Source organism: Pseudophryne corroboree, chromosome 7 (genome assembly GCF_028390025.1).
Source record: "Pseudophryne corroboree isolate aPseCor3 chromosome 7, aPseCor3.hap2, whole genome shotgun sequence".
In the NCBI taxonomy this organism is placed as follows: Eukaryota; Metazoa; Chordata; class Amphibia; order Anura; family Myobatrachidae; genus Pseudophryne; species Pseudophryne corroboree.
In genome coordinates, this window is record NC_086450.1 from 121,886,275 (window position 1) to 121,908,651 (window position 22,377).

A 22,377-nucleotide genomic window follows, 5' to 3' on the forward strand; every position below is an offset into this window, starting at 1 on the left:
GTGTGCAGTGGGAGCAATGGCGCACAGCTGCGGTGCTGTGAGCTACCTTAATGAAGACAAGTCTTCAGCCGCCGATTTCATCACCAACTTCTGATCTTCTGGCTCTGCGAGGGGGACGGCGGCGCGGCTCCGGGAACGGACGATCGAGGACCTTTGCCTGTGTTCGAACCCTCTGGAGCTAATGGTGTCCAGTAGCCTAAGAAGCGCAACCTAGCTGTGAACAGGTACGTTTGCTTCTCTCCCCTCGGTCCCACGTAGCAGTGAGTCTGTTGCCAGCAGATCTCACTGAAAATAAAAAACTTAACATTACTTTCTTTACTAGCAGGCTCAGGAGAGCCCACTAGGTGCATCCAGCTCTGGCCGGGCACAGATTCTAACTGAGGTCTGGAGGAGGGGCATAGAGGGAGGAGCCAGTGCACACCAGATAGTACCTAATCTTTCTTTTAGAGTGCCCAGTCTCCTGCGGAGCCCGTCTATTCCCCATGGTCCTGACGGAGTCCCCAGCATCCACTAGGACGTCAGAGAAAACAGTGTGTTCACCACCTGCAACTCCTGCCCCCCCCCCCCCGCACTTTAATTTCACTTTATCTTGTTCAAACATGCCGGCTCCATTTAATACTTGGGAATGAGGGAGGGCGGGGGGGGGGGGGGGGGGGGGGTCATGGAAAGGCACTGTAGCATGACTTTGCTCCAGGGACCATGGCTCTACCTAGAACTTTGGAAGGATTCAGGGTGCGCTAGCTGGAGAGGGAGGATGGGAGAGACAGGTTGGGGTAAGGAAAGAATGAGGTGGGTTGAGCAAGGCTGGAGTCAATGTCATGATGGATAGATTAGATATGAAATGGGTGGCAAAGTCATGTAGGAGAAAGATGAAGGGATGTGCTTAGGAGGAGACAAGGAGGGAGGTAAAGGTAAGAATGTATGCTCACTTACATGTTGTCCGAATGCCATATGGTGTGAGACCCACAACGCAGGAGAGAGTAGCAGGTAATTTATTTATTTATTTATTTGCATCTTAGTCGCTTCACAGATGCAGTGAAAGTCCACTCACAGTGTACCAGAGATGCTGGACTGTGACTTTAATGGCAAAGGAATTGGTATTATTGCTCCCAGTTACATACCTCCCAACTTTTAGAAGTGGGACACTGTAGCGTGCCAAAGGGGCATGGCTTTGCAGGTAGGGGGCGTGGCCTTGTGGAAGTGCCGCTGTAGGGGGCATGCCGAGCACTCTGTGAGCTGCTCGCATGCCCCCTGTCCCTCTCTCCAGGTGAATAGATGCTGTGTGCACATGCGCATAGCGTCTGAGAGGGTCTCCCAACTGCCCTTCTCCCCAACGAAGGACAATGTGACCTGCGGGTGAGACAGTTGGACAGTCCCAGAAAAACAGGACTGTCACGCCAAAATCTGGACAGTTGGGAGGTATGCAGTTATATAATCCATGTGAATAAAACACACATGAGATAAAGAGACTATTGGTGTGGCCAGGACGCATAGTAGCGGCTATTTGGCGTGACTGAAGCAACAGTAAGAAAGGACACCTCTGTAGCAAGGAAAGAGAAAATCTATAGTAATGAGAAAACCCAATGCAAAAGGATGGGAAAACAGATCTGACTGTCCTAGCTACAGTATATTATTGTGTGAAGCTCCTTTGAATCCAGTCATGTTTGTTTCCCTTTTTTCTTCCTCATTTAAACCTTGGATTTAGTGCAGTAGAGGATACTGGATTCCTAGAGGGAAGTGTTGAATAAAACATTGCTAATTATAACTTATTTTATAAGGGATATAGAGAAGTTTTTATTATTACAAGTTTATTAAAAAATGAATCTGCAATGCGTGTATTTATTTACATTTACCTACACTACAGGTGCCAGCAGACTCAGTTTCTAAGGCATGCTGGTACTTATGGTTGTCAAAGTGACCCCACACTGCAGTTCTCCTCTCTATAGTACTGCTAGTTCTGGGTGTTAAAGCCTAGTGCTGGGTAGTGGAATCGGGCTGGTGATTCATTTCGTGGGGGTGTTCATGGCGTTCTTTTTTTTTTGTACAATTCAGCAATTTTTTGTTTCAATTTTCTACGTTTCCACATTTTTTCCATAGTGACCTCTGCAGCAGATTGGCCCATTCTTTCAGAGTCAGGTCATTTACAGTACATGGCAGGACTGCAGGGAGTTCTAAACCAGCCGCTTAGTAAGTCTTGATTTTTGATCATTTCAACTGACCAAAACTTAAATAGTAATTGAGGAACATTTTCCATTCTAAAGTGTGTTTTTTCGGTGGGGTTACGACAGTTTTGAGTTTAGTAAATCGGTGGGATGTACGTAAACCTGCCGGGAAAACACTGCAATCCTGCTACTGCTGGGACGTCAAACATACTGCTGCTTACTAATACCCCTTTTCCACCTGTAGCACGGGTCGCAGCCGGGAGCCTGACACGGCTGAGACCCGTGCTACAGCTCCCTTTCCCACAGCGCTAGTGACGCGGCAGGGGCAGCGCTGGGAGATCACATGATCTCCCAGCGCCGCCCTTCCATTCACTGTGAACGGGAGCCGTGTCGCATCAACGCGGCTTCCGTTCACACTACACAGCTTACCGGGTTGAATCACTTCATCCGGGAATTTGCAGGGGGGGCCGTTTCCACTAGGAAAAACCACGGGTAAATGCGCGCCCCCGCGCATTTAACTGTGTTTTTAAAGCTAGTGGAAAAGGGGTATAAGTAATTATGGGGTCTATTTACTAAGCCTTGGATGGAGATAAAGTGGATGGAGGTAAAGTACCAGCCAATCAGCTCCTAGCTGCCATGTTACAGGCTGTCTTTGAAAAATGACAGGAGCTGATTACTTAGTGCCCCTTAGTCTCAGATTTTAATGTCCTAAAGATGTGGAAGGATCTTCCAATTCCTGCAGTAGATATGTGGCTGAGGAAACACTTTATTTTATAGCAGAGTGGCAGTGCAATGTCAGATTAACACCGAGCAAGTATGTTACCTTCTTGGTTTATAACAGAACATTACAGTATAGGGGTTTAAGAAAGAAGAGGTGCACTATTTAAATAACTGTCTTCCTTTATTGCAATCATAATAGCAGGATTATGTGTTATCTCTAATAAAGCAGACACGCCATTTTAGCCCATCACTTTGATAAGAAGACGGAAGAGATTATTGCATCCTGTAGTGTTCTCTAATTCCTTTTGCCTTGCTTACACAATGGCTGCAATTTTGCACTCAAGAGAATATAGAAATTTACTAATTGGTATATTAATGTGATTTCATAAAACTATGAACCTGATGTTAATTTACTACACTTACTGTGCTGGACTCTGTCCAATAAGTACATCTTTCCAAACTGTAAAAGCATACGCAATATATTATGTTATTCTTCTACACAGTATCTGAGGTAGGGAGTATAAGTGGCCAACAAGTCTGGTCTGCTTTCCCGGCACACCCAAATGTCAGTTCACATGCTCATAAAGTTGTGTTTACTGATCAGCCATGGTGCTTCTGTATGTCTCTCTAGTTCCAGCTAGCGTATCCATCATCATGTTCTCCATGCCTTTTAAAGACACAATAACCATATGTAAAAAGCGGTATTCGGCCTCTAGGTCGTCCACACTTAGGTCGACAGTCATTAGGTCGACCACTATTGGTCGACATGCATTAGGTCGGCATGGTTTCTAGGTTGACAGAGTTTTTCACAATTTTTTTCATTTTTTTAACTTTTTCATACTTTACGATCCACGTGGACGATGATTGGGAACAGTAACCTTTCCCAAAGCATGGCGAGCGAATCGAGCCATGTGAGGGAACGCGGTGCACTAATTGAGGGTTCTCGGTCACTCTACAAAGAAAACGACACAAAAAAAGAAAGAAAAAAACCTTTTTCCATGTCGACCTTGCTTATGTTGACCTAATGTTTGTGCCAACCTATTTTAGGCATCGACTTAGTCACTGTCGACCAATAGTGGTCAACCTACTGACTGTCGACCTAAGTGTGGTCGACCCTATGAACCACAAGCCACAACCATAAAAAGCTTTCCCCAAATGATTTATGCAACTGAATTATAAAAGATAAGTTGATGATATACTCCCTGTTCTAATGAAGCTATATAACCATGTACTTACGACAGGGGAGACTCCCCTCCGTTTTAACGAGGCAAGGCTCATTGTGCTTGCGAAACCTGGTAAGGATCCCACCCAGGTAGGGTCATACCGCCCTATCTCACTCCTCAACCAGGATTTTAAAATCTTGACCAAAATAATGGCTAACAGGTTGCAGACTTGCTTGCCCCACCTCATTTCGCCTGCACAGATGGGTTTTGTTAAGGGTAGACAATCCACGCGGGGAATAAGGGCGGCCTTAGCTGCAGTATCTCACACACACTTCTGTCAGGCCAAAAATAACATTATCATAAATCTCGATGCAGAAAAGGCGTTTGATAAGATCGCCTGGCCTCATTTGACTAGAGTCCTTACCCACCAATGTTTTGGCACACTATTCTATAACTTGGTGCAGACCATATACACCAACCCTGTAGCGCAAGTTTTAGTTAACAATGTGACATCCCCCTCCTTCACATTGGAAAGAGGCACCAGACAAGGGTGTCCTTTATCTCCCCTTTTTTTTAATTTAGCGTTAGAGCCCCTTATACAATATATTCTGTTACATAGAGGCTATAGGGGCATTGCCGTGGGCACGCAAGAACTTAAAGTGGTGGCATTCGCTGACGACCTTCTCCTTTTTATGTCTGAGCCTCATCATTCGATTCTGCAGTTGATTACTACGATTGACCGCGTTTCTTCTTTCGCAGGATTCTCTATTAATTATGGGAAGTCAGAGGCATTGGCCATGTATGGACAGGCGAGAATGGGATGGGGAAACACTTTTCACTTTAAATTGGCGACTACCCATATAACCTTTCTAGGTATCGCACTCCCCTCTCATCCTTGCCATCTATATAGGCTCAATATTACCCCAGTCTTGTGCAAGATAAAAACTGAGCTTGATCTTTGGCAATCCCTCCCTCTTAATTTGCTGGGACGCTGCAACCTGTTTAAAATGGCCAGCTTCCCGAAACTTCTTTATATTTTACAGATGACCCCTTTATTATTGTCCAATTCGGATCTGTCCTCCCTGAATACCTCTATCTCCAAGTTCATCTGTTCTGGCAAGCGACTCCGGATTAGTATGAAAAAAAATTATACCAAACGGTACTTAGAGGTGGAATTAACCTACCCAATATTAAACAATACAATCTTGCCTGTCTTCTCCGCATTGCTATGGATTGGCTTGGCGATAACTATTATACGGATTCCGTTCTGGATTCTCAACTCTGCGCTCCCTTGTCCCTCAGCTATCTTCTCCATGCCAGACCCTCCAAATTGGCCTTGAATATAACTAATAACTTGTTGTTATTTCCTATTATACAGGCGTGGAGAATGGCGAGGAAACCTCTTAAACTTCAATATTTTTATTCACTTTCGTTACCCCAATTTGGTAACCTGGAGTTTCAGGAGAGGAGGGCTTTGAGGCCCTTCACTGCCTGGTATTCTTCTGGTATCCCTAACCTGCGCAGCCTGCTTAATGCCTCTCGCCTCCCACTATCTTTTGCGGAGGCGAGGGATAAGTATGGCTTGCATCCTCAAAATGAGTTTGCTTACTTCCAGGCAGTACACTATCTTAAAACTGTTTTGCCCAAATTGACAGATGGTGACTTTCTTAATCCCCTTGACACACTTCTCCACTCTGAATTCTACTCTATCTCGACCATATATACACGTATTCGCATAGAAATAGACCCAGACACAGATCTTCCAGAACTGTCCCAATGGTCCTCTCGTATTTCAACAGTCACCCCTGACTCCCTCTTAGACCATTTCCAGATAACTCTGAAACTTATTCCTGCTAGTTCATACCAAGAAATGGCCTACAAAATGCTCCATAGAGCTTATATTTCACCTAAACGCCGTTTTTTTATGGGCATTTCGGAAGAGGCTAGATGTACTAAATGTTTAACGGATGGGGCGGATCTTCTACATTGTTTTTGGGATTGTGCTTCGGTAACACAGTTTTAGCATGAGGTACATCGATATGGAACTACGACCTTAGGCATATCTTTCCGTTGTACTATTTCCTGGGCACTGTTTGGTTATTTGGCAGATCAGACAGACATCCCTAGGACCAATAAAAAACTTATGATATTATCAGCGGCCAGTAGGAAAGCAATTTTACAGCAGTGGATCCATAACATAGCCCCCGCTCTCTCAATGGTGACTTCTAGATTATATTTTTTATTTACCATGGGCTGGCTGGAAGCTTCTATCCATAAGGAAAGGCTTACCCTGACTCTGTTCCAATGTTGGGATAACTATATTTTGACACTTCCCATGAATACTAAACAGGCAATTAAAAAATGCTTCCAGTCTACCTCATGGTACCTACTCCGCACTATAGACCATACAAACCCCTTGGGTATCTGAATATTATACCTCCTTATTTCTTCTTTTAGTTCTCTCTCCACTCCTTTCTGTATTCTGTTGCCTACCGGGTCGATTAGGGGTCAGATCCCCTGGATTTGGGGATAGCTCTGTGGATGGATCGACGACCCGTGACTCCTAGCTGGCATTACATATTTTCTGGGGGGTTTTTTATTTTATTTTATTTTAGTTACTGTGTTTATATCTGGAGATTTTGATGTGATATATCTATACTGGTGGAGAATCATTACTCTATTTATCCTTTTTCTTCTATCTTCTTACAGTTTGACGACACTATTCATTCTCCGCCATTACTTGTTACACATACGTTCTTTTTATTGGAATGTTTAAAGGATTTATTTGAGGAAAAGTTTGAAAATGTGTTTTGATTTCTCTTTGTTCTAATACGAGATTGAATATTTTATGTCTTACTGTTTTTTGGCAGGATGACCCTGTGTCCAACCTGTTATACAATACTATTTTAATATGCTTTGTCTCGAATTGCTATATTTTCATTTCTGTAATGTGAGAAATCATAATAAAAACATTTTGGGAAAAAAAATAGAAGTTGATCTATAGAGGGCCTATTTATCAAGCTTATTGCATCAAAAGGGCCTGATTAAGAGATGTACATAAACCCAATGGCGGGACAACTGCACATGCACAGTGCCCATTCTGTGCATGTGCAGAACGAGTCCTACGTCCTTGCATGCAGTTTGGAGGTAGGAGGTGGATGGTGCTGGGCTACAATTCCTAAAAATGGAGGCATGCCTCTCCCATTTTCTGGACACAGCTTCACTGGCCTCTGCAGCGTGAACAGTCCTCCCATTCACTGTAACTTGAAGCTTGCTCAGATGTCCGATGTTCACACAATTGATCCGATGCTGGGTCACTAGACGCAGAGGCGGATCACACAAGCATGCAGGAGGAGTCTATATAAGCAATAAGACTACTGCTGCTTTTGCATATATTCTCATACAGCAGCTGCGTCCATCTCTGAATCAGACATATCTCCTGCCTTTAGCTAAATGCAAGAGAGCGCAGTCCACATAATTGGGGACTGCGATCTTCACAAATATGTTAACTTCCAAAAGCAAGCTCTTTGTAGCTCGTTCCCCTGATAGTTAATGCCATCTTTACATTTTATACTTCACCAAGATGATCTATCAGAGACAAGTGGACTGTCTCAGCAACAGAATGTTGATAAATAGCCCTGGTCATTCCTTATCGCAGCAATATTCTCCTTCACTGCCACCAGTGATACATTGGCCTATTGTACCGAAAGGCTCTCAGCTAATTCTGTGCCAGCGTCAGATAGTATTCATACAACTAATTTCTAACTCTATATAATGCTATCACTGTCATATAGTAAGTAATTACCTTTCCTATGCTCTATACAAAATACATGGGCTAAAAAATAATCTGTAACAAAATGATGAACAATTGTGGTACTATTCATAATGGTGACTCTAGAGCCAACTAACTTGGATCACTAATATTCCTATGCACATGGCCAAAAACAAAATATTGTAGCATCACACTACTATAATCACTCCTAAAGAACAAGAACACAAAGTATTTTGTCAATAGCATACCGTACATGAAAACTATAGTAGCACTAGCCAAACATTGCATTAGAAATCATAGAACATTTATATAAACAACTGCTGTCCTAAATTCTCATCTCTCATCACTGACACACACACAGTACATTGTGCCAGTATGGTATTGGAATCTGCTGATCTTCATACTTGTGCTCTCTCAATGTTCACAACACAGGAAAGTATTGTTCACAGCTATTCCTCATAGACCAGTGCTAATTTTATCTACCAGGGACGCACCTGTAATGTGGCATCAAAGGTAGATGGAGCAACACCGAGTTCCAAATGACAGGTTTATTTTCCATAGCTCTCCACACACAGGCAGTACTTAGAAGAATGTCAGCAGTTATGAGCAAGTCATAGGTCACATAACAGCTCACAGCAGGTCTTTTGCAACCAGGGTGTAACTTCTCCAGAGACCATAAAGGTCCAGGACCCCTAACAGTAACCACCCCCTGGCCTATCATCTGGGTGAGTAGTTCACCATCAGGAGCCCTGTCTGATACCTTTTTAAAACAAGCTGATAGGTGTCTGCTATCAGGGTTGCTGTTTCGTGGACTTGACCACACCGAATACCTGGCCTGGATTCTTTCCAACAACACCCTGCTGTTCTATATACATGCCAGGTATGTTTATGTTGACCCTGTCACAATACTTATTAACTTCCTATGCTGTGGGTCACAGCAGCCCTGATGACAGCCCTCAAAACGGACAGTTTGGCTGTATGTTTGTAACTGGGGCCATTTTTCTTGACATAGAACAGTTTGCTAGTGGCTCTTTGGTTTGTATGGGGTGTTTGGGAGATCTGGATATGAGATGGAGTAGATATCACTGGATGTTGATTTGGACTGGTTATGAGTAGAGATGAGCGGGTTCCGTTCTCAGAGAACCGAACCCCCCAAACTTCACACTCCGAGCCAGAATCCGAGTCCGGCTCGGGACTTCCCGCCAGACTCGAGGCAAAACGTCATCATCCCGCTGTCGGATTCTTGCGGGTTTTGGATTCCATATAAACAGCCTTGCATCACTGCCAATTTCACTCCGGACTTGGAGAGTGAGGGAGACAGACCTCTGTCTTTCTGTGGGTGGTGGTGTCGGGTGGGGTCAGTGTGTGCTCTGTAGGGTTACTGTTCCTGTCACTGTGGTGTCCATGTGCTGTGTTAGGGGTGCTGTCCTGGCTGTCACTGGTTTTCATGTGCTGTTAGGGGTGCTGCAGCCAGAGCCGGCCCTAACCAATATGATGCCCTAGGCAAGATTTTGGCTGGTGCCCCCTAGCACCGCCGCTAGTTCTGCAGGAGATGCTTGGCATGAGTCAACTGGCAGCTCTGCTAACGTTGTGGGCCTTTTGGTTATGAAAATGCATCTTATTTGCATTATTATGTGGCTAGGATGCACAAGCAGCTTCTGCTGGTTAAAATTATATGCAGCATGCCTATATTCCTTGTGCGACTGCTGCTGTATCGGCATACGAAATGCTACATTACAGTGATTTCCAGGATTACACGCAACGTAGCATTTCGTATGCAGATACAGCCGCAGTCACACACAGAATATAGGCATGCCGCATATCATTTTAAGCAGCAGAAGCTGCTGGTGCCCCGAAGCATACCAAATGCCCTAGGCATTTGCCTAGTTTGCCTATGCCTAAGGCCGGCTCTGGCTGCAGCTGTACATGGGTGTTGCTGTCCTGGCTGTCACTGTGTTGCACAGGGGAACAGGGGCACTGTCCTCCTGTATGCTGTAAAAATAAAGGGGTGCTGGACCTGTCTAGTATGCTGTAAAACTTCAGGGGTGCAGTGAAAATAAATGTACACTGGCCCTGTCTTGTATGCTGTAAAAATTGAGGGCTGCTGTTGTTAAATTAAAGTACACTGGTCCTGTATGCTGTAAAAATTGAGGGGTGCTGTTGTTAAAATAAAAGTACACTGGTCCTGTATGCTGTAAAAATACAGGGGTGCTGTTGTGAAAATAAATGTACACTGGTCCTGTATGCTGTAAAAATACAGGGGTGCTGTTAAAATAAAAGTACACTGGTCCTGTATGCTGTAAAAATACAGGGGTGCTGTTGTGAAAATAAAAGTACACTGGTCCTGTATGCTGTAAAAATGCAGGGGTACTGTAGTTAAAATAAAAGTACACTGGCCCTGTATGCTGTAAAAATTCAGGGGTGCTGTTGTTAAAATAAAAGTACACTAGCCCTGTGTGCTGTAAAAATTGAGGGGTGCTGTTGTTAAAATAAAAGTACACTGGCCCTGTATGCTGTAAAAATTCAGGGGTGCTGTAGTTAAAATAAAAGTACACTGGTCCTGCATGCTGTAAAAATACAGGGGTGCTGTTGTGAAAATAAAAGTACACTGGTCCTGTATGCTGTACAAATACAGGAGTGCTGTTGTTAAAATAAAAGTACACAGGCCCTGTATGCTTTAAAAATACAGGGGTGCTGTAGTTAAAATAAAAGTACACTGGCCCTGTATGCTGTAAAAATACAGGGGTGCTGTGAAAATAAAGTGGCACTGTTCTGTGTGCTGTAATATTAAAGGGGTGCTGTCATGTGAAATGGAGAACAAAAATTTTCAGGAAAAAATAGTGGAAGATCAGGAACCACTTCCAGTTCTCAATACTAGTGTTGAAGCTGCTGCTGCCACCAGTCATGACATTGATGATGCAATTCCATCAACATCGTCTGCTAAGGCCAATGCCCAATGTCATAGAGGGCATGTAAAATCCAAGAAGCAAAAATTAATAATCAGGGGGGAAAAAAGAAATGATCTGATGAGAAACGTAAAATTGGCAATACGCCATTCACGACACGAAGTGTCAAGGAAAGGCTAAGGCCTTGGCCTATGTTCATGACTGGTGGCTCAGCTTCTCATGAGGATGGAAGCTTGTTAAAGCACAGGAAAACACAACTGTGCGTTCATAGATATCACAAATCCCCAAGGAGAGTCCAAGTGTGTCCGTGGCTGCGATGTCTAGGCCTGACCTTCCCAAGACTGTATGGAAAGAGAAGGCTCCTACCACCATTTGCACGCTCCCTGCAAGTGCTGGGAGGAGCACTGCCAGTCCAGTTGCTGATATTGAGATTGAGGATGTCACTGTAGAAGTACACCAGGATGAGGAGGATATTGATGTAGCTGGCGCTGAGGAGCAAGTTGACGATGAGGATTCTGATGGTGATGTGGTTTGTTTAAATAAGGCACCAGTGGAGACAGTTGTTGTCCATGGGATGATAAAGCCCATTGTCATGCCTGGGAAAAATAACAAAAAAGACAACTCTTAGGTGTGGAATTATTTCTCCACAAGTCCGGACAACAGGTGTCAAGCCGTGTGTTGCCTTTGTCAATCCATAATAAGTAGGGGTAAGGACGTTACCCACCTAGGAATAGCATCCCTTATACTGTATGTCACCTGCAGCGCATTCATCATAAGTCACTGTCAAGTTCAGAAACTTTGGGTAAGAGCATAAGCAGTCCACTGACACCTAAATCCCTTCTTCCTCTTGTACTCAAGCTACTGCAAGCCACACCACCAACTCCCTCAACGTCAATTTCCTTTTCAGTCAGGAACCTAAGTAGTCCTGCAGGCCATGCCACTGGTATGACTGATGAGTCCTCTCCTATCCGGGATTCCTCCGGAGGTTCCTTGAGTGGTACTCCTAATGCTGCTGCCGCTGCTGTTGTTGCTGCTGGGAGTCAATCGTCATCCCAGAGAGGAAGTCGGAAGACCACTTGTACTACTTCAACTAAGCAATTGACTGTCCAACAGTCCTTTGCGAGGAAGGTGAAATATGACAGCAGTCACCCTGTTGTGAAGCGGATTACTGAGGCCATAACAACTATGCTGGTGTTAGACGTGTGTCCGGTATTAGTGCAGTGAGATTTAGGAAGTTGATGGACGTACTGTGTCCCCAGTACCAAATCCTGTGTAGATTACACTTCACTAGGCAAGCGATTCCCGGACTGTACAGGGACATTAGGAAAAGTGTCCTCAGTGGCCCTCATTCTGAGTTGTTCGCTCGCTAGCTGCTTTTAGCAGCATTGCAAACGCTAGGCCGCCGCCCTCTGGGAGTGTATCTTAGCTTAGTAGAATAGTGAACGAAAGATTAGCAGAATTGCTACTAAATATTTTCTTGCAGTTTCTGAGTAGCTCCAGACCTACTCCTAGATTGCGATCAGCTCGGTCCGTTTAGTTCCTGGTTTGACATCACAAACACGCCCTGCGTTCGGCCAGCCACTCCCCCGTTTCTCCAGACACTCCCGCGTTTTTTCCTGACACGCCTGCGTTTTTTAGCTCACTCCCGGAAAACGCTCAGTTACCACCCAGAAACGCCCCTTTCCTGTCAATCATTCACCGATCAGCAGTGCGATTGAAAAGCGTTGCACGAACACCAGTAAATCTACTAAGTTTTGTGTAAAATAACTAAGCGCATGCGCTCTGCGTACCATGCGCATGCGCATTTAGCAACAAATCGCAGCATAGCGAAAATCGGCAATGAGCGAACAACTCGGAATGACCACCAGTGTCCTGAAAAATGCGGTTGTACCCACTGTCCACTTAACCACGGACATGTGGACAAGTGGAGCAAGACAAACTAAGGATTACATGACTGTGACAGCCAACTGGATAGATGTATTGCCTTCCACAGCAACAACAGCAGCGGCACTAGCAGCATCTCACAAATGCCATCTCGTTCCTAGGCAGGCTACACTGTGTATCACCGGTTTCCGTAATGAGGCACACCGCTGACAACCTCTTATGGAAACTGAGGGACATCATCGCACAATGACTTACCCCACTTAGACTCTCCTAGGGATTTGTGATATCTGACAACGCCACCAATATTGTGCGTGCATTACATCTGGGCAAATTTCAGCACATCCCATGTTTTGCACATACAATTAATTTGGTGGTGAAGAATTATAAAAAAAAAAAAGGGGGGGGGCATGCAGGAGATGCTGTCGGTGGCCCGGAAAATTGCGGGCCACTTTTGACATTCAGCCACTGCATGCCTAAGACTGGAGCGCCAGCAAACACTCCTGAAACTGTCCTGCCATCACCTGCAGCAAGAGGTGGTAACGAGGTTGAATTCAACACTCTATATGCTTCAGAGGTTGGAGGAGCAGCAAAAGGCCATTCAAGTCTATACATCCACCTATGATATAAGCAAAGGAGGGGGGAATGCACCTGACTCAAGCACAGTGGAGAATGATTTCCGTGTTGTGCAAGGTTCTCCAACCCTTCGAACTTGCCACACGTGAAGTCAGTTCAGATGCTGCCAGCTTGAGTCAGGTCATACCCCTCATCAGGCTTTTGCAGAAGCCGCTGGAGAAATGGAAGGAGAAGCTAAGATGGTGTGATTCCGCTAAATATGTGGAACTTGTGGATGGAGCCCTTCATTTGCTTTGCCAGGATTCAAGGGTGATCAATCTGTTGAAATCAGAGCACTACATTTTGGCCACCGTGCTCTATCCTAGGTTTAAAGCCTACGTTGTATCTCTCTTTCCAGCGGACACAAGTCTGGAGAGGTGCAAAGACCTGCTGGTGAGAAATTGTCAACTCAAGCGGAACGTGACCCATCAACAGCTCCTCCTTCATTTTCTCCAGCAACTGGAGCTGCGAGGAAAAGAATAAAATTTCCTAGCCCATCCGCTGGCGGTGATGCAGGGCAGTCAGGAGCAAGTGTTGACATCTGGTCCGGACTGAAAGAATGGTGGAGGATTATATCGGTGACAGCATCCAAGTAGGCATGTCAGATAGTCCGTATGTATACTGGCAGGAAAAAGAGGCAATTTGGAGGCCCTTGTACAAACTGTCCCACCCTCCAGTGTGTACTCCGAAAGAGTGTTTAGTGCAGCCGGTAACCTTGTCAGCGATCGGCGTAGAAGGTTACTTCCACAAAATGTGGAGAAGAGGATGTTCATCAAAATGAATTATAAAATTTCTCCAGGAGGACCTTTACCAGCAATTGTCAACGATTCACAATATACAATACTGTAATAATGGGTTTTTTTTGTATTAAATAAATATTGTGTGTCAATCACTTCAATCTGGAATTATTGACACTGGGTCTTTCTCCCCACACATACATCGCTCAATACGAGAGAATCGGGGATCAGGTATATCCAGGACCACTCCAAAGATACCTTTACACAAAGGCCTCAACATTATAAAGTGTGAGTGAGGTACGCCTATATTCCTTTCGCATAGCCTCTGTCCTATCGGAGTATGAATGATTTCCAGTAACATCCCTAGGTCTCAATAGACAACAGTGCATGCAAAGATACCTTTATACTCTTCTCTGCTCCCTTTATGGATGTGAGTATGGTACGCACCAAGTTATCAGAATAAAATTAGAGAGCACTCTCCACCATAGGAAAATTTGTATATGATTACGTGTTACCAACATACTACACTATCAGTCGTCCTCGTGTTTTTCTCTCCTTGTCGCCGAGAATAAGAATCATCGGTTCAGGATCACTACTGGACTAAGGAGAGGAAGAAGGGAGAACGAAAGATCAAAGATACCTTTATATGCAGCAACAACCGTGATTTGACGTGAGTACGGTACGCGTTTACTCTGAATATCTTCACATTTGCACCTTCACCCGTAGAGAGGATGAAAATTCTGGATTATTGATTTTTAAACCACATTTACTACATCCTTTCACGCATCTTCATCCAGTGACTTCTTGCCTAAACGGACGTACTTCACTATTAGGTGTTCTCCTGTCTTCTTTCTTTTTTTAACTCTTCACTCCGGAGAATTTGGGAAGAAAAAGAACAGAGGAATAAAAGATACCTTTATACGAGGGACATAGTGCGACTCCATGTGAGTATGGTACGCATTCAGTCCTCCCACTTATAAACTCTTCCTGTGTTGAAAAGAATCTGGTTAAAAATCGAAGTTGTTTCATTGACTAATTGACTGAGAATACACCCCATTATTACAGTATTGTATATTGTGAATCGTTGATGAGCGCAGAAGGGATCTCATATTTTTTTGTGTACGATTGTTTTACGATGTTTGAGTGACCACCCATTGATTTCCCGACCGCAGCTCTCTCAGGCGCAGCAGTCCTCTACTCTTCTTTTTTGCATAGCTTTACCAGCAATTGCCTCCAGAAAGTACACAGGGACCTGTGATGGTGGATTCCAGTGGGGATGAATTAATACTCTGTGAGGATGAGGATTTACACACTGAAAGGGGTGAGGAGTCAGAGAATGAGGATGAGGACGACATCTTGCCTCTGTAGATCCAGTTTGTGCAAGGAGAGATTCATTGCTTCTTTTTTGGTGGGGGGATTAATTGCTTCTTTTTTGGTGGGGGCCCAAATAAACCAATCATTTCAGCCACAGTGTGGCAGACCCTGTCACTGAAATGATTGGTTTGTTAAAGTGTGCATGTCCTGTTTATACAACATAAGGGTGGGTGGGAGGGCCTAAGGACAATTCCATCTTGCACCTCTTTTTTTCCATTGCATTATGTGCTCTTTGGGGCCTAGTTTTTAAAACTGCCATCCTGTCTGTCACTGAAGTGCCACTCCTAGATGGGCCACATGTTTGTGCCGCCCACATGTGTCGCTTAGCTTAGTCATCCAGTGACCTCAGTGCAACCTTTTGGCCTAAAAACAATATTGTGAGGTGTTCAGAATAGACTGGGAATAAGTGGAAATGAATGTTATTGAGGTTTATAATACAGTAGGCTCAAAAGTATCCCCAAATTCTGTGATTTTAGCAGTTTTTATGTGTTTTTCAAAAAACATCCAGATTAAAAACCAAAACCTGAAAGGGTGGTTTTGGCAAAACCAAACCAGAACCAAAACACGAGCGGAGATCCAGATCCAAAACCAAAACACAAAACCCGAAAAGTAGTTTAGAGAGCCAATCCTGTATATTACATCCTATACCCTTTAATGTGGTGGATTTGTCATCACTTCATCACATGGTAAGGAATTCCACAGCATGACCCTTTCCTACATGAAATATTAATTAAACAAATCTTGTAAATATTAAAACTTTACTAATTATTGGGCATAATTCATGTTTGTATGCACATGTCTATGCAGCTGCGATGTTTTAGGCTACGGAATGCCTAATCATCGCAAGTGAAGCTGCCGTTCCCAAAAGACTACGGCGTGCGTAAAAAATATAGGAGCGTGGCTTCATGGGGAAGGGGTGTGGCCACAAATAATACCAATTCATACTACGGTGCCTCCTCCCAGAGGGGGCAGCCAGATTGTCGGTAAGTATGATTCAACATGAGGCCCTCGAGCTGCGGTGGAACTACATATCTCAGATGTAAAACTGTAGCAGGGCATGCTGGGATGTGCAGTTTCACAGCAGCTTGGGGGCTGCAAGTTAAATACTCCTGGTGTAAATTATAAGCATTTTGAAGCTTAATTGTATATAAATTGTGTCTCACATGTAAACCACCAACACAAAGAAAAAAAAATATTTGAGGCTTGTGCCCTTTTTTATTTCTTCTTTTACTGTATTTCTCCCCCTACATATAGAATTGATAGGATACTTCAACTTTCTTCATAATAATGTGTTTGTTTGTTCTTTTGTTGTTTTTTTTAAAGACAATTTTTATTGGCAAGATGATATACAAAAACATTGAAGTGACCTGCACAGAGGTCTCAAGATGACATCCAACAAAATAGTGTCATGACACAAATCAATATGATAATAGAAGATTGATAGATATACATGAACATCCGTTGGAGAATAAAGAGAAATCAATTCAATAAAGAAAATTGCATATAATCATCTCTTTTGTGTTTTTTTGGAAGAATAGAGAACCATAATAAAGAAAAACAAACAAAGACGAAAAGGAAATAAAGAAAAAGATGGAAAGCGGGAGAGCAGAGATGGGTGTGAAAAGGAAGAAGAGGAGGGGGGAGGGCAACCTGACCAGTCGGATCCACATCCAGAACAAAAATTAGTAATGGGGTTATCAGTAGACACGGGCAAGGAGGTCAAGTAACAATCATGTAAATGCAGGGGTGACATTGAAGTAAGAGGTCCAGGGTTTCCATACTTTTATAAATTTTTGGGCAGAACCTTGAGCGCACTTGGGATATACAGTGCATCCAGAAAGTATTCACATCGCTTCACTTTTTCCACATTTTGTTATGTTACAGCCTTATTACAAAATCGAACAAATACACTTTTGTCCTCAAAATTCTACACACAATACCCATAATGACAATGTGAAAAAAGTTTTTTTGAGATTTTTGCAAATTTATTAAAAATAAAAAATGAAGAAATCACATGTATATAAGTATTCACAGCCTTTGCCATGAATCTCAAAATTGAGCTCCAGTGCATTCTGTTTCCACTGATCATCCTTGAGATGTTCCTACCGCTTAATTGGAGTCCACCTGTGGTAAATTCAGTTGATTGGACATGATTTGGAAAGGCAGAAACCTATCTATATAAGGTCCCACACTTGACAGTGCATGAAGTCAAAGGAATTGTCTGTAGACCTCCGAGGCAGGATTGTCTCAAGTCACAAACCTGGGAAAGGGTACAGAAAAATATCTGCTGCTTTGAAGGTCCCAATGAGCACAGTGGCCTCCATGATCCGTAAATGTAAGAAGTTCGGAACCACCAGGACTCCTCCTAGAGCTGGCCGTCCATCTAAACTGAGCAATTGGGGAAGAAAGGCCCTAGTGAGGGAGGTGACCAAGATCCCAATGGTCACTCTGTCAGAGTTACAGCATTCCTCTGTAGAGAGCGAACATTCCAGAAGTTCAACCATCTCTGCAGCAATCCACCAATCAGGCCAGGTAGAGTGGCCAGACGGAAGCCACTCCTTAGTAAAAAGCACAAGGCAGCCCACCTGGAGTTTGCCAAAATCCACCTGAAGGACTCTCAGACCATGAGAAACAAAATTCTCTGGTCTGATGAGACAAAGATTGAACTCTTTGGTGTGAATGCCAAGCGTCATGTTAAGGCACCATGTTTGGAGGAAACCAGGCACCGCTTATCACCAGGCCAATACCATCCCTACAGTGAAGCATGGTGGTGGCAGCATAATGCTGTGTGGATGTTTTTCAGCGGCAGGAACTGGGAGACTAGTCAGGATAGAGGGAAAGATGAATGCAGCAATGTACAGAGACATCCTGGATGAAATCCTGCTCCAGAGTGCTCTTGACCTCAGACTGGGGTGAGGGTTCATCTTTCAGCAGGACAACGACCCTAAGCACACAGCCAAGATATCAAAAGAGTGGCTTCTGGACAACTCTGTGAATGTCCTTGAGTAGCCCAGCCAGAACCCAGACTTGAATCCGATTGAACATCTCTGGAGAGATCTGAAAATGGCTGTGCACTGACGCTTCCCATCCAACCTGATGGAGCTTGAGAGGTGCTGCAAAGAGAATGGGCAAAACTGCCCAACGATAGGTGTGCCAAGCTTGTGGCATCATATTCAAAAATACTTGAGGCTGTAATTGCTGCCAAAGGTTCATTAACACAGTATTGAGTGAAAGCTGTGAATACTTATGTCCATGTGATTTCTTAGTTTTTTATTTTTGTAATAAATTTGTAAAAATCTCAAAAAAACTTTTTTCACATTGTCATTATGGAGTAGTGTGTGTATAAGTTTGAGGGAAAAAACCCTACCGGTAAATCTTTTTCTCCTAGTCCTAGAGGATGCTGGGGACTCCGTAAGGACCATGGGGTATAGACGGGCTCCGCAGGAGACATGGGCACTCTAAGACCTTTTAATGGGCGTGAGCTGGCTCCTCCCTCTATGCCCCTCCTCCAGACCTTAGTTATAGAACTGTGCCCAGACAGTACGAGGAAAGGAATTTTGTTAATCTAAGGGCGAGATACATACCAGCCCACACCACACACACCGTACAACATGGTATATACTAAACCAGTTAACAGCATGAACAAACAGTATCAGCCAGAGACTGATCTCAACTGTAACATAACCCTTATGTAAGCAACAACTAAATACAAGCCTTGCAGATTTAGTCCGCACTGGGACGGGCGCCCAGCATCCTCTACGGACTAGGAGAAAAAGATTTACCGGTAGGTTTAAAATCTTATTTTCTCTTACGTCCTAGAGGATGCTGGGGACTCCGTAAGGACCATGGGGTTTATACCAAAGCTCCGGGAGAGTGCGGATGACTCTGCAGCACCGATTGAGCAAACATGGGCCCTCATTCCGAGTTGTTCGCTCGTTATTTTCCTTCGCATCGGTGCGATTTTCCGCTAACTGCGTATGCGCAATGTTCGCACTGCGGCTGCGTCAAGTAAATTTGCTAAGAAGTTTGATATTTTACTCACGAGGATTTTTCTTCGTTCTGGTGATCGGAGTGTGATTGACAGGAAGTGGGTGTTTCTGGGCGGAAACTTGCCGTTTTATGGGTGTGTGTGAAAAAACGCTGCCGTTTCTGGGAAAAACGCGGGAGTGGCTGGAGAAACGGGGGAGTGCCTGGACAAACGCTGGGTGTGTTTGTGACGTCAAACCAGGAACGAAACTGACTGAACTGATTGCAGTGGCAGAGTAAGTCTCGAGCTACTCAGAAACTGCTAAGAAATTTCTATTCGCAATTTTGCGAATCTTTCGTTCGCAATTCTGCTAAGCTAAGATTCACTCCCAGAGGGCGGCGGCTTAGCGTGTGCACTGCTGCGAAAAGCGGCTAGCGAGCGAACAACTCGGAATGAGGGCCATGAGGTCCTCATCAGCCAGGGTATCAAACTTGTAGAATTTTGCAAAAGTGTTTGAACCCGACCACGTAGCTGCTCGGCAAAGCTGCAATGCCGAGACGCCTTGGGCAGCCGCCCAAGAAGAGCCCACATTCCTAGTGGAATGGGCCCTTACTGATTTTGGTAATGGCAATCCAGCCGTAGAATGAGCCTGCTGAGTCGTGTTACAGATCCAGCGTGCAATAGTCTGCTTAGAAGCAGGAGCGCCAACCTTGTTGGCTGCATACAGGACAAACAGTGCCTCTGTTTTCCTAACCTGAGCCGTTCTGGCTATATAAATTTTTAAGGCCCTGACTACATCAAGGGACTTGGAATCCTCCAAGGCATCCGTAGCCACAGGCACCACAATAGTTTGGTTCATGTGAAAAGACGAAACCACCTTAGGCAGAAATTGAGGACGAGTCCTCAACTCTGCTCGATCCACATGGAAAATCAGATAGGGGCTCTTGTGAGACAAATCCGCCAATTCGGACACCCGCCTTGCAGACGCCAAGGCCAACAACATGACCACTTTACAAGTGAGAAACTTCAATTCAACTGTTTGAAGAAGTTCAAACCAGTGCGATTTAAGGAACTGTAACACCACGTTAAGGTCCCACGGTGCCACTGGGGGCACAAAAGGAGGTTGGATGTGCAGCACTCCTTTTACAAAAGTCTGGACTTCTGGGAGAAAAGCCAATTCCTTCTGAAAGAATATAGATAAGGCCGAAATCTGCACCTTAATGGAGCCTAACTTTAGGCCCATATCCACTCCTGTCTGTAGAAAATGGAGAAAACGACCCAGCTGAAAATCTTCCGTAGGAGCATTCTTGGTTTCACACCAAGACACAAATTTCCTCCAGATATAGTGATAGTGCTTTGCCGTTACCTCCTTCCTAGCTTTTATTAGAGTAGGGATGACTTCCCCCGGAATACCTTTCCTAGCTAGGATCTGGCATTCAACCGCCATGCCGTCAAACGTAACCACGGTAAGTCTTGGAACACACATGGCCCCTGTTGTAACAGGTCCTCCCTGGGAGGAAGAGACCACGGATCTTCTGTGAGCATTTCCTGAAGATCTAAATACCAGGCCCTTCGAGGCCAATCTGGAACAATGAGTATTGTCTGCACTCTTGTTCGTCTTATGATTCTCAATATTTTTCAGATGAGTGGAAGTGGAGGGAACACATAGACCGACTGAAACAGTCACGGTGTCACTAGGGCGTCCACTGCCACTGCCTGAGGGTCCCTTGACCTGGAACAATACATGCAAAACTACTTGTTGAGGCGTGACGCCATCATGTCTATTTGAGGGAGTCCCCAACAACTTGTTACCTCTGCAAAGACTTCTTGATGAAGTCCCCACTCCCCTGGATGGAGATCGTGCCTGCTGAGGAAGTCTGCTTCCCAGTTGTCTACTCCCGGAATGAAAACTGCTGATAGAGCGCTTACATGATTTTCCGCCCAGCGAAGAATCCTGGTAGCTTCCGACATTGCTGCTCTGCTCCTTGTCCCGCCCTGGCGGTTTACATGCGCCACGGCTGTGATGTTGTCTGATTGGATCAGAACGGGTAGGTTGCGAAGAAGATTCTCTGCCTGCTTCAGGCCGTTGTATATGGCCCTTAATTCCAGCACATTGATGTGTAGACAAGCCTCCTGGCTTGACCATATTCCCTGAAAAAAAATTCCCTGGGTGACCGCTCCCCATCCTCGGAGGCTCGCGTCCGTGGTCACGAGAATCCAATCTTGAATTCCAAACCTGCGACCCTCTAGAAGGTGAGCACTCTGGAGCCACCACAGTAGAGAGACCCTGGCCGTGGGGGACAGGCGTATCCTCCGATGCATCTGGAGATGGGACCCTGACCACTTGTCCAGAAGGTCCCACTGAAAAGTTCTTGCATGGAACCTGCCGAACGGAATGGCCTCGTAGGCCACCACCATCTTTCCCAATACTCAAGTGCATTGATGAACTGACACTCTTTTTGGTTTCAGCAGGTCCTGGACCATGTTCTTGAGTTCCTGGGCCTTTTCCATTGGGAGAAAAACCCTCTGTTTTTCCGTGTCCAGAATCATGCCCAAAAACGACAGCCGAGTTGTCGGAGCCAACTGCGACTTTGGCAGATATAAAATCCAGCCGTGTTGTTGTAGTACTCTCAGGGAGAGAGACACGCTTTTTAGTAAATGTTCTCTTGATCTTGCTTTATCAGGAGATCGTCCAAGTATGGGATAATTGTGACCCCCTGCTTGCGCAGGAGCACCATCATTTCCGCCATTACCTTGGTGAAAATTCTCGGGGCCGTGGAAAGACCAAACTGCAACGTCTGAAACTGGTAATGACAATCCTGTACAGCGAATCTCAGGTACGCCTGATGAGGATATATGGGGACATGAAGGTATGCATCCTTTATGTCTAGTGACACCATAAAATCCCCCCCTTCCAGGCTGGAGATCACTGCCCGGAGAGATTCCATCTTGAATTTGAACCTCTTCAAATCTAGGTTTAGGGATTTTAGATTCAGAATTGGTCTGACTGAGCCATCCGGCTTCGGGACCACAAATAGGGTTGAATAAAACCCGTTCCCCTGTTGCAATAGGGGAACCTT

At 44.7% G+C, this 22,377-nt stretch overlaps 1 protein-coding gene and 1 long non-coding RNA gene across 2 annotated transcripts in view; one reads left to right on the forward strand and one right to left on the reverse strand.

Annotated features, from left to right (window-relative positions):
* LOC134944763 (sodium channel protein type 2 subunit alpha-like) overlaps positions 1 to 22,377 on the reverse strand; it is a 329,999-nt gene that overhangs the window by 211,689 nt on the left and 95,933 nt on the right. The window lies entirely within an intron of this gene.
* Positions 1,302 to 16,761, forward strand: LOC134943445 (uncharacterized). Its single transcript, XR_010181538.1, has 3 exons — positions 1,302 to 1,419; positions 2,098 to 2,187; positions 16,654 to 16,761. It is a non-coding gene; the product is annotated as an uncharacterized LOC134943445 (long non-coding RNA).